Source organism: Gymnoscopelus microlampas (genome assembly GCF_963454915.1).
Source record: "Gymnoscopelus microlampas genome assembly, chromosome: 3".
NCBI classification, from domain to species: Eukaryota; Metazoa; Chordata; class Actinopteri; order Myctophiformes; family Myctophidae; genus Gymnoscopelus; species Gymnoscopelus microlampas.
Genome location: NC_139940.1, coordinates 40,335,076 through 40,348,970, shown reverse-complemented (window position 1 = coordinate 40,348,970; position 13,895 = coordinate 40,335,076).

Below are 13,895 nucleotides of genomic sequence, written 5' to 3'. Positions count from 1 at the left end.
ATGGCAGTAATGTGAAATGATGACTGAAGTAATGTAATTTACTATCAAACAAGACAGGGTCTAAAACAGCTTGGCTCCCATGTGGATCTCAGACATGGTAGTCCATGACATCATACGACATAGATACGTCATATGACTCCATATTTGGGCAAGGTTTCAGCCCAATCCGACCACCCTTGACTTCCATTATAAAACTAAAAATCACACCCAGTGTGAAGTGGGCGGTGTGGTCATCACAGTGATGGAAGCTCACTTGTTTTTTTTAAGTGCATAGTCCCATTTATAGGTTATTAATTTCATCATAATTTCATCATGTGTCTCGCTAGCCAATCACAGTGCTGAATAGAGTCAGCGGGGAATAGAGTCAGCGGGGGTGTCCAGGGGCCACCCATTGTGGGTGGAAGGGGTGTACAATGGGTGGCCAATCACAACGCAGGGTTTGGGGGGTACAATGGGTGGCAGCACATGTCAATGTCCCAACCTCACATATAGGGCGGCTACACCGCCCAAAAATGTAATACATTATGCGAATAAAAAAGAAATGTGGACTGTGGAGGTACTTCCTTGGCCTACTGGCAGCACGCACAAGAAATCTGGCACTGAAAGGTCCTGCGGTTTACAAGATTAGCCCCGGACAGACGAGAGACACCCATTTGTAGACGGCTTGCCTCCTACAGAGCCACACCGTAAAAACATTCTCCACAATGTGTGATAAAAGATAAAGATCTCTCTTTAAGATGGTATGCATGAGTGTTTTACCCACAATTAGATGCGATCACATCCACCAGCAGATCTGCACATCAGGGTGCCATTGCACAACAACAACAACAACAACAACAACAACAACAACAACAACAACAACAACAACAACATTAACACGCTGCATGCATCACCGTTGAACTCGCCCTGAGGTCCCAGATGGGTGGATGACTTCAGCTGCAAAGTCACTTTGACTCAGTGAATCAGGAATCAGGTAACGGGATCAGGCTTCATTAGGTGACTTCAGCCGAGCTGGCAGGCGGCCAGGTGAGCTGGACGCACAAATGGACATTGATTTTTCAATAAGGGCTCCTGAAGCTGTCAGCCAACCAGGCTATGGTGATATCTTCTCTCATGGGAATGGCCTTCTACTGCCTTGATGGCCTGACTGGCACCCGACCACAGACCACCACATCATCATCCACTCTATACCACCTTCCAACATGCCTCTACCCTGCCCCTGTGCCCCTGCACAGGTGTTGATAGCTGTGGATGGAGATCTGGATGTAAATATAATTCACTGTGCTGTGGTCTCAGTATGGTGTTGCAGTGTTGAGTTTTTTAATGGATGTCTTTGATGAGTCTGAGGCGATTTGAACCATGTTTGAAGTGATTGCACAGCTAAATAGAAAATATGAGCGTTGATCGTAGCTGTAATGTAATAAAGCGTGTGTGTGTGTGTATATATGTGTGTGCATTGTGTATTTTGTCTTTGTACGTGCATTAGTGTTTGATCTGGCTCATATAACACTGAAAGAATGCTCAGTTTTCAACATGGCAGTGGGGTGAGCGGGGTTACAATCATCCCCTCCTGTCAGGTCAGCCATATTTATCTAGTCCGGTTCTCCTTTCCCTGGCCCTTTCTGACCTAGGCCCAAAGGGGCCCTGTACCCCATAATAGTTTCCATCCATCAGGCCTCCCTCTGGGCCTGGCCTCAGCAGCCCCCACCCCCCATGTATGTAGCCCGATGGCTTCAACCTTCACTGCAGGCTGCCCTCATCCTGAACCCCTGCAGCCAGCGGGGCATCTTGGAGGAGGAGGGAGAAAATAGCCTGCACCCTAACAACTCCATAATGGTGTAAAACATTGGTTCTCAAAGTGGGGTCCGGGGACCACCAGGGGTCCTTGGGGAGGTTCCAGGGGGTCCCCAGCAAAATGTGTTAAAATAGTATCACAATCATTTTAACCCCGTAATCCAAATATTGGAATTATTTTGAATTTTCTTAACATAAGTCTTCTCTTCTGGAGGTCCCTGGCACAGATACATATCAAGTTGGGGGTACTTGGCATGAAAAAGTTTGAGAACCACTGGTGTAAAACATGCAACTGGGGAATTGTTGCATCACTCGGAGAGAAAGAGTAGGAGAAAAAAAGAATGGTTGAGCAAGGAGGACAGCAGGAATGAGAGGGAGACAAGAGGAAGGAAATAAGAAAAAGGTGCTGAAAGAGATGAAGATATAGGGAGTGGGTCCTGTTGAAATAGTCTGAACCCATCTTCTGTTGGAGAATGTCTCTAAATCATCCAGTAAAGGGGATAATACTTGAGTTTCAAGTTAAACTCACAAACAAGAAGATCATATTTATTGCAACATCAAGTTTGTAGCAGTTTGTGCTTACATGGAATGATCAGATTTCAAACTGATATGCAATGAACTGAGATGCAATCTTTACCCAGAACAGCTTGAATTAGAAGTGCAGTAAATTGTGCCAAAAGGCATAAAGGGATGCCTGCTTTTATTAATATGTGCTTTGAGAGACCATTATAAAATAAGAGCAAGATAAAAAATGAGATAATAACTATGCTGCCAAATCACCATGGTTTATGAGATTGGTAGTGATAGATAAGCAGTGGGAATGTTTTCAACCACCTGTGGTGAGTAGTTCCAGAACAGCTATGTCAGCGTTTCACTTTCCATTTAGTCCATTATTATTGGGCCATGCATCACCTCTGTCCACCTAAGGTCATGACAATGTCTCTGTTTTGTACATTGCAGAGTCTAATACTGTAAACAGCTGACACACAGGAGACAAGGAACATTGAATATGAAACTCCATCACATTTGGTGGGACTTGCCTTCCAAAAATAATCTAATTTTATAGATGAATGGAGTGTTAAAATGAAATGTCCTGCAGTTTATGTAGTGAAATCTTATATGAAAGAAAGCTTATAAATCACACTTTTGAACAGGCATGTCCAGGTGAGCAGGCCTTCATTTAGGAAATGAGCACTCCTGTATCAACAATTTTCGGCTAATAAAAACTCCAGTTCGAAATGAGTATCGGGCTGTAAAAGAATCACCTGCAGACTTCTGGAACTATTCTACCTTCTGACATCAATCAAATCACAGTTTAGTGCTCATGCTAGCCAGATTTTGATTTTTCTCTAAGGTTTATAGGAGCTTGATTTGCCAAGATAAAGTTAAAGCCATTAATCTACTTGCCCCTCCCACTCCTCACTCGTCCCTTCCAATAATCTCAATGAAATGGGCATAAATGTCTCTTTACTATGTACTTGTGAACACAGAGTAAGAGTGAAGGCATTTTATGACAGAATCTTGTGCTTTATTCAAATGTTTTCTGCCAATATCAAACTGAATAAAAGTGCAGCAGACATTTGAAACAGAGACAAAACCATGACAGTAATCACTTTCACAGTTTTCAATGTCACCGCGATGCCTTGAGGCAAAGCAGCCTCATGCTCAGTCTCCAAACAAAGTAGCCTATCGGCCTGGCCCGGATGGCTGGCGTAGCGGTCTGGGCACCTAGGCTGCTATTGCAGCGTGTTGCGGATTCGAATCCCGTTCACAACGACCTTTGCTGCGTGTCACTCCCCATCTCTCTCTCCCCATTTCCTGTCAGTCTACTGTATACTATCAAATAAAGGCAGAAAAAGCCAAAAACAATATCTTAAAAAATTGAAAAAAAGTAGCCCAGGCCTACTCTTCTGTAAAATTCAACTGGGACTATCTCGTTAAAACTTTAAAGACAATGAGGACAATACAAAACTTGTTGTGAGCTATCGCATCCCCAAAACTAAACTCACTAACTTGAAAAGTACAGTAGGAAAAAAGAAAAACCTTCCAGCTTTGATTAGCAGGCTGCGGTGTGTTGACTGCACGTCTATGGGAACTAGCTTGGCTCGCTGCACCTCACAATTGTTTCCCTCAGTATCTTGGACCAGTTGTCTCCATCCACATCTGTCAACATCAATTACGCCAGGCTTATCCCTGCATCTACATAACGGCTCCCCTCCATCCCTGAACTACTCCAACGCAATGCACCCACTCTTGCATAATTGGTCATAATTCTCTAGTGTTGTCTTAACATGGCTGGGGGCCCAGCAGAGAGCATCTGCCACACAAGTGGCCACAGTAAATGCCAAATTCATGCTCCATTGTGCAACGGTATCGTGTGCCGAAAATAGCCGATCGACAAGCTCGCAACGCATCACTGATACGGCTCGTTGCAAGCTTGTCGATCGGCTATTTTCAGCGCGAGATCCTGTGGTACGACGACACATAAATCTGGCTTTGAGAGAAAGCTCAGAGTCCGCTGGCTCACACGCTGCCTGCCACTTTCGCCTCGCCTCGCCTCCCGTCTTATTATCCGCACATTTCTCCAACAATTTTTCCCCAAAACTGTCTAGATTCTCGCAGCAATTAAAGCATTTCTCTCATTCCCTCTCTCCCTTTCTTCCCCGTCCCTTTTGGCAAGATGCGCGACCATGTTGGTCAGGTTGTCTCGACGTTCCCGAGCCAAAGCTGACACAACCAATTTGGGGAGGCAGCCGTGATCTGACAAATAAAAGGAACAGAGGATTACTGCTCAGAGGACGTCTGGGGTTCGAGGAACAGTGAGAATCACACAGGGCGTGCCATTGTTTCTCAACCGCCGATCGTTTTTGGCAGCCATCGCTCCTTTTCTTTCCTAAAAACCCAGAGAGCCGGGGCCCGCTCTGGCAAAACCCTCATAAAAGAGACATACAGAGGTTGCAGTGAAAATAAGAAGCATTTGTGTGGCTCGGGGGCTATTGGCGTTATTTTGCGTTGAATTGGAATGAAAACTTCTCTCTGGGGTGAAAGGGTGAAAGCGAGGGGAAGGGGAGCTCTGACGTGAGCTAATGCCTAATTTATGCTCCCTCATACGACGGTGTCGTGCGCCGAAAATAGCAGATCCACAAGCTCACCATGTGTTGCCTCCACAACGCATTGTGAGCTTGTGGATCGGCTATTTTTGTCGTACCAAGAAGTATCGGGCTTAACAGATACTCTCAACAAAGCTGATGTCACTCAAACCCCAATGCACATGATAATAACATTATATGAAGCTGATGGGGCGATTCGTTGCAGTTGCAGCCTGGTTTACCTCTAAAAGCACAGTAATATTTGGATCCCCTTGCGTCCAAAATAGCACTTGTTTCCATTGGTTTCATATTCATCCCATATTCAAGGAACTGGCCAGACACAACTTGGAGACTGATACCAAATGACACATTTTCCACTGTGTTTGTACTTTGTTAGTGTGTGTGTGTTATTATCTTAACGTTATTCTCCTGCAATGTGAACTGATTGATTTAAGTGGTAGGCTAATATTTTAACGAATGCAGAAAAGAGTGCATTCCTCGTCTCTCCTGTGTGAGAGCATCTAGACGTGAAATGACCCACTTTAAAACTCAGTGGATCTCTTCCTGGAAGGAGGTGCAGGACAAGGGGAGACAGACGTATAGGGCAATGGAGACGGCCAATGTCAGACTCTTTTTAATATCGTTAACTGCTTGTCCATTTTCATTTGCTCCGGGATGGGAGGGGACAGGCCGATTGAGTATATGTGTGCACGTGCATCAGTAGGTGTGTGTGAGAGAGAGAGTGAGAAACAGAGAGGTGGAGAGAGGAGTCATTTGAGACAGAGGTCGGCGATGTCAGTTCCATCCATTTGAGGCTGGATAGGCTACTCTGGATGAGGTGAGGTCATCATTTAATACTGTGTGTTTTCATTACGATAGCCTCGTCCCCAAACATCATTAGCCCATCCCATCTTGTTTATAAAGCCAGGTGCACTAAGGGTATGGCAGATCAAAGATGAACTATGCTCCTGGCAGTAAATATAGTTTATCACCCAGGCATTCAACCAGCCCAGGCTGATGCACTCTAAGGTTGGATAACGATGGTCAACAACGAGTGCCAGGTGATAATTTGCTTTTTGTTAATCACATACCCATAGCCTTATTTAGTCTCATAAAATATACATTTTAAGTTCATAAATATACTGCCCTGCGGAACTGCCAGTGTGGGTAGGGAGGTGGCTGAGAACATGGGCAGGTGCTGCATGGGCCTTGGTCTTGTTTATTGATGCTTTTGTTTCAAAAAAGCCTCTCCTGAAAATGGTTTGAGTATTTGTCAAAATTGCATCGTGCCTCTCGTGGTGTTACGACACATTCGCTTATATGACGTACCGTCACGTCACTGCAGTGAGGGAAGGTCACAGAATCTGATGAGACCAAATGCGGTGTAACGCACTGTGTTGGCGACACAAACCAAACAGAGTATGCTGGAGTGAGAGTCCTTGCGATGCCAGGACCTATAGAGTACATGAATCGGGATGTCAGAAAAGAAAGAAACAAAAAAGAGGTAGTTGGCAAGGGCTTTGGACCCAATAAAAAAATGTAATGACCAACTTTTTTCATTCAGCTCAGAGTTACACCTGGCAATGCTTGCCATTGAGTGTGAACTGGCTACACAAAGTGACTTAAAAAATGTAAAGGACTTTGCCAGAAGGAGTGTGCATACTAGTATGTAACCCCATATCTGTATAAGTCTCTCAATTTAAATGTGTGTTCATGTATCACGTACGGTACATGCAGTGATAAAGCAGATTTGGGGAGGGCCCCATTCACTAGACCTTTTCAGAGGTCCAGCTACAGTACAGTACAGTATGTCTGACTAGTCGACTAATTAATTAAAGCCACAGATTTGATTTGATAGTCACAACAACCTTGGACTGCAGCTTGGTGAGAGAAGCTGCGTGCACAATAATGCATTGAGTCTGTTAACCATGTTAATGAATTAATTGATGCTGAACTGAAATGCTGAAATGAAAGGTGAGACTACTTCACTGGTTGGGGAAGACATGTTTACTGCTTGTTCATGTTTGACATTCAGTTCCCTCTGCAAACAAGGTCACTCTTGGTGACAATTCAGCATGCTGTGGCAATTTAGCTTGTGGTGATTGGTCAGCTAAAAGAAACTTGGAATAATTTGGATTTTCTTCTCTTATGGAGTCCCTCTGGCAAATATTCCCACCTCAACTTAAGGTCAGTAAAGTTCATCATTAAAGGTTATATATTTGGGGGTACCAGCGTTGGGATTATTGCTGTACAATAGAACATGGACACCATTCAAAGTAATAGGGTGACAGAACATAACATGGCGGCCGCGTCCATTCAGTTCAATGGAGAAGTGGCGCCATGTTATGTTCGGTTCCACTTTCTATAGGAAATGCTAAAACAAAAGCGTCACTTGATGCTCAAATGCAAATTGCCTCAACAATGTTATACTAGGAGGCCTTTTAATGGACACACGTAGAGCACTGAAACATACAAATATTACCCCCGAAAAGGATATGGAGGAGTTGATGAGTCTTACGCTCGAGTAGATCCTGAGAGACATCCGTGTAAAACGACGCCAGGAGAGAGAGTGGAAGCCTGGGAGCATTGTGTGTAATTAGGGAGAGATGAAATTGAATGCGATTCTTACAGCAGCGCAGCTCACTGTGCTAATGTAACAGAACACTCATCAACTCAACTCCACAAAGGCAATATGAAAAACATCTGTTTCAACATCTCCCACTTCCCATTGCAATGCGCTTGAGCGGATTGTGGCATCGCGACCTTGATGCTTTTTTTTAATGCTTCAGGGCTCTCCGTTTTGTGCCCGGCGGCTCTATTGCCTGAGAGGCAGAATTATGACTGCATTGGTTTGCTATTGTTATGCTACGACTGCTAACCGCGATTGTTGTCACAGTAGGCTAAGACATGCGGTAATTCCCGTACTGGGTGGGAGTGAGGTTTCTCCCCGGTGTTCCACTGCTTTGTCAGATGTAGTTTGTTGGCGAGAGAGTGTAAATCTAGACCTTTATTATTCTCAAGTGCCTAGCTAGGTGAGTGAAACCTTCTGAGCAGTGACACAGGGTGACTCTTGGATGCGCTGCGTCTATGTGATTTCCCGTGAATGGGACAAGCAAGTAAAGAGGCACACTCTCACCCCAGACACTGAGTCCCACGGCCTTCCCCAATCCAATCAGCATTAAGAAGCGGTGGGACGAGACTAGAATACCCAAGGAAGGCTGATCTAAACTGTAACAGGCTTATATGGTGGAGTCCCTGTCCCTCTTCAGTTATGTGTCTGTCTCAATTGGAAGTGGCCCATAGATCATCTCTAGTGTCTTTTTGGCACTTAATTTCCCCCACAGGACAGGTACATTTTGGAAGGTTTCCCTGATGGTGATGGAACAACTTATTAATAACTCCTTCATTGCTATTTGAACTTGATTCATTCGACTTTATTATGGTTGTCAGGAAATATATCGTTCCCAAGTATGTGAGCATCTTATATGAGCCACTTGTAAATTTTATGATTTCTTGTCATGGCGCACGTCAGCTACAAAACACTGTAAATCCTTTTGTGAAAATGATGTGAGGGGGAAGAAATCCAGGATAAATCAAATTCCTACGGGTGCAAAGACGCACTGAATGGAACTGACAAAAACAGAAGCATTGCCCATGGGTATTGTTATACATTCTCATCGGCGCTGATGCAGCATCTTTAATATTTTCATTCAGCCTCTTATGAGATTTGGGGCCGAGCGAACCGACTGAGCAGAACCATGGGCAGGAGGAGTCACCATGCAAGGAAAGCCAAATATTATTGCACAGAAATCCAATATGTGGGCACAACTATGACAACCAATAACTTGGACTCTGCTTGCTGTGCGCCACCCACAGACAGATAGCTGCGAGTGTGTTAGAGGCCAGCAGCCACTGGCTCAATGACCTCACACATCGAACCTTTATCAAGTATACTCTAAATAGGGAAACACCGATAATGATACTGCACGGAGACACAGGACCTTAAAATGGAGTAGAGCTCACTTCAGCAGGAGTTATATGTCCGTTCTGCCCAGTGGTGTGTTCTAGGTTTTTTCGGAGGGCATACTATAATTATTCCCTCCCACACGCATGGCACGTGCACGTACACATACGCGTGTGTACGCGAGCGCGTGGTCGCCGAATGAAATAACCGCTCTATTGTTAAGTAGTTAATGTGTGAATTTTTTCGAAACTCCAACTGCCAGCGGTCATTATCACCTCAAGACAATAGTCACATATAAGAAGTCACATTATTACATGAAAAAGGCTATTTGAACTGAAGTCTACATTCTTGCTGCCCTCAGCCCCTCCTCCTGCATATCAGATACGCTTTCTCTGACGTTTTTTTGGATGGCTACGCGTGGCTAAGAAAATGTTCTGCAGGTCACACTACGTATATAGCGTAACACGGTAGAACACACCACTGGTTCTGCCACTGCAGCATTGAATAAACTGCCGCTTCCTCAGAGCACGCAATGTACCATAACGTGGATAATAAAACAAAACAAGAGGACATTGTTTATTGTGCTTCAGTTTTTGACACTTGGCACGGCTGAGGTCCAATTGTGTCCAGGAAATCTTTTCTCACACGTGAACACCCCGGCCGGCCACTCTGAATGAGTGATGATTTCAGTATTGGTATCTGTGTTATGAATACATCAGTGTAATCCGTCAAGCTGGATTACCAGTTAACGTGGTATGCGCCTGTACCGCTGGGCCAGCGGACGGCCCTTTTTTTTCTTTTATATCAGGGTACAAAAAGCAGCACACAGACATTTTCAAATGTGAAAACCAATGCACGATGGTTTCTCGCATCAGTGAGGGTCGTGTGAGCTCTGGTTCAGAGGAATCTCGTCTAGCTCCTTTCTTACGGTCATCCTTTTGGCCTCAGACTCCCAGGAGAACTTCTTTACAAAGGCCGCACAAAGTTAGCTCCCGCACTTCTGCTGCGTCATATAGCCCTTCGCCAGGCATAATTACAATGTCAGTCTGTTTAGAAAGCAGCCTTACGGGAACGAGAGGGCCCCATTACTGCATCAGGACCTCGTGCTAGGGGCCGCGGGGCCATAAAACGCTCATCTGTGACCAGCAGTAAAAGCAGCAGCAGGAGAAAAAAAACAACAAAAACCTGGCACAATGACAACATAGTATTTATTGCAATAATAATCACACCCGCTTTTTGCTTTTATTGCGTGTAAGCCTGATTGATTCATTGCCTAAGAGAGAGAACACATGGAAATATACTTGTCATGAGTGTTCTTGACCCTGGCAGAGCCGTTTCCAAGGACTAAACTCAGCCATGTAGTGTCTATTGTGAGTCTGAGGTTGAAAGACCACAGGATGTGAAGTACTGATGATGTACTATCGATGATGTAACCCTTATGAATGTCCTATTGCTGGGAAGACTCTTATTTTATCATGTGGATTTTTTTTCCCATCAGATGCCCCCAACACTGTTGTGACTTACATTATAATCAATGTGTAACGTTGCAATCTGTCATGAATGATTTCAACCACTTCCTATATAGCCTGTTAAAGTTTCTCCTCAAGAGAAAAAAAATAAAAAAGGACCATGTCTCTGACTTTAGACACGGTTTGGTAACTCAGATTTAAAACAGACTATGGGTGTGTCTCTTCTCTAGCCAGCCTCCAGAAGTTCCAAAATTACTTTCTGGATGTGGCCCATTGGGGAAGGTGAAGGTATTTAAATGTCAAAATTGTGATTGCGCTCACTGAAGGGTGATTTATACGGCATACTTCTACTCAGTCACAACGCTCACAACACATCACGCTGCAAAGCGGTGTGAGCTTGTAGATCGGCTATCTTCAATGTGCTACTACCGGTGCACAACCAAGTACAGATCACCCCCTCAACAAGGCCTGTATCATCACCACCTGAGATGTGACGTCAGAACCACAGAATCTATTCTTAACTGTCCCAGTGTCCTTTGCCCCGTCCTGTGCTGGGAGAGTTTTATCTGAAGAGTGAGCAGTTAATACAGATGCCCTCTCCAGTGGTCATAATGTCCTGTCCCTTAGACCTTCAGGACTGCAACACACATTATACAGTAGCTACAGTACACACAGTGCACAGTACACACACACACACTCTCACTCTCTCTCTCTCTCTCTCTCTCTCTCTCTCTCTCTCTCTCTCTCTTTCTCTTTCTCTCTCTCTCTCTCTCTCTCTCTCTCTCTCTCTCTCTCTCTCTCTCTCTCTCTCTCTCTCTCTCTCTCTCTCTGACACTGGAGACAGCATGAAGCTTGCAATGATTGTCCAGTAATTGTCCAGCAGTTACATAAATCCCAAGAGCGGAAGAGTTTTAACAGCACGGAAAATAACATTTATTCATATTATATTGGTACCGGGCAGAAATTGTTTGCTAAATGAAAACGAGCATAGTATTTATGCCATTTGAAAGTAGCACAAAAAACCCAAACAGATTTGGAAAAGAAGAAATGAGGAATATTGAATTGGTTATGTAGAATCTTGGTTATGTAGAATCTGTGTTTGTGTCCACAGAGAGGAAGCTGTCATAGATGGATTGATTGTCAATAATCAAAGACAGAAAAATGTTACCAAATGTGTGTTCCTACATAACCACATGGAATTGTATCTTCTTAAAACACAGGCTATTCCCATTGATTGAAAATGATGTGAATGGAGACACAATACCACTTTGTGTCTCCGTTCCCGTCATTTTCAATCACAAGGAAGAGCCAGAACTGCACACAAATATAATTCTGTCATAAAGTAAGCATGTGATTCTGTAGCAGTGAGACAATCATAGCTGGCAAGAGCGATGGCCAACAATGCTGAGAATCTTGTGGAGCACTTCAAGCTGACAAGTATCATTACTATTTACCAATTGGATGCTGATCTGATAATAACCATTGCAAGAGTTATTGCAATTCAATGAAACATACAATAGCAAATTCTGAGATCTTTACAGGTAGCCTTTCTGGTCAGCGTTAAAACAAAACCATGAGGGTCACTCGGACAGCCAGAGTGTTTGCTAATACTAAAATTATTTAATCATATACCGTATCATATACAGACTCGGTATAGGCCAAATGGAATTATGTATACTATTTGACCTTGTGCATTCCTTGGTTCACATGTGAAAATATCTCAGTAACTTACAATTTGATGCAGTGATCACGGCAAGTGTCCAAGAGAGCCTGAACCAATAAAATGTTGTGGTAGGCATCCAAGTTTTGTAGAGCGCCGTAGAATAGGAGTGCTCAGCTTAGTCTACTCTCTCCGTCCAAGTTAGCAAAGGTTTGGGCCTGGGGCCTGTCTTCAGAATCTTGACTGGATGCCACGGGAGTGGGCTGCAGCAGAAAAACAGGTCAATACTGACTGTTAATGCCATGATTGGATGTTTTGTGGTCTGACCATTTGGAAGACTGCACACAATAACATTTTACTGGGGTTCATAAACCTCTCGTGGATGTTAGAGTTGCTCCTTCATAAATCCTAAGGTGTTAAAGGCATGGCAGTAAAGTCAAAGCTGCAGGAAGAGGGAGAAGGTATAGAATCACTGCATTTCACTGAAAAGATTTCGGTCACTCTGCCTTTATGAATGCTGTATAAAGTTGGGTGAAGACCGATGGGCAGAGTATCATTTATCAGGCATTTCCAATGTGAACAGCTACCGTTTTTATTTTTGTTTTTGAGTCAAGCACATAACCAGTGCAAGAATGAAGATGTTTACTGTTGTTATTAAAGCGTAACTCATCCAACATAATACTAGACTGCATTGTTTGATTGGATCTTAGAAAGCACTCAGTAATAAGCTCATAATATGCTAATGGTAAACTGACAGCACTCCAATGGGATTTAAAGACAGTTCAACAAGGACTTCCAAACAGTTCAGTGTTTCTTTTTTCATACCCCAAAAGGCAGCCTCTAGAGGTGACGCATGTGGAACCACTTGGAGTCCTCCCTCGGCCAAAGGTTGACATTAGGCTCCTGGTCTTCGGGCAGGGCTACTCTGCAACATTCAACCCTCAACCCCTCCGCGAAACCTGATCCGGGTCATAGCGCTAATTAGGCCTGTCGCAATTATTATGTAATCGTCTAATCCCAATTATTTGTGTTAATCACAATACTTTATGCATAATCGTCCATAATTGTTTCCATGTTCAAAAAGTAGTGGAAATAGTATATCTACAAGCTCAGAATGCATCACGATGCGATGCGTTGTCAGTCATTTCTTTGTATATATTTAAGTTATTCGCCATAATCTCCCCCAATAACTTCAAAGCCTAAAAGCCAAACAGAAATGTAATTTTGAATCATATGCTCCTGCAGTGTTCAACGACAAAAACACAATTAAAGCGTTAATCGCAATTATTTATGTGACAATTAATCGTCACGTAAAATGACATAATCGTGACAGCCCTATAGCACCAATGTAACCACCTGGATTCAAACCCGGGTTTCCCACAAACCAATCATCATCCCAAGGGAGGAATCCTCCTTTGGCCAAGGGAAATATTAAGCTTCAGGTCTTCAGGAAGGGCTACTCTTTTATGCATGAATTCTTACTTATTTTTTTGACTTATCAGGCTAACCCCCTTTTAGTCCATCAGTCACCCTAAGCCATTTACACTGTGTCATGTTGTAAGGGCACAGTATCTTCATTTTTATGTAACCCATAACACCTGTTGTCTCCACTCCACTCCCGCCCACTTTGTATTTTTTTTTTAAAGAGTCAGAAGTGAACACACATGTGGAATTCAGGCCCGATGTTGTTTAGGACGACGATCCTCCAAGGAGCACGGCCCAGAATGGAAACCCCACTGGGACCAGTATACAACCCTTATTGTGAGGAATGTTGCTCAGGGCCCAAAGATCTGAAGTCTTCCATGTGCAGCGGCATCAGATGGGACTCTGTGCAAAGCCAGTTTTTGTGCATTATGCTCTGATCATCTTCAGATGTTCCTCTCCCCGGGGACAGCGGAGCAAAGTGAACGAGGATCAGT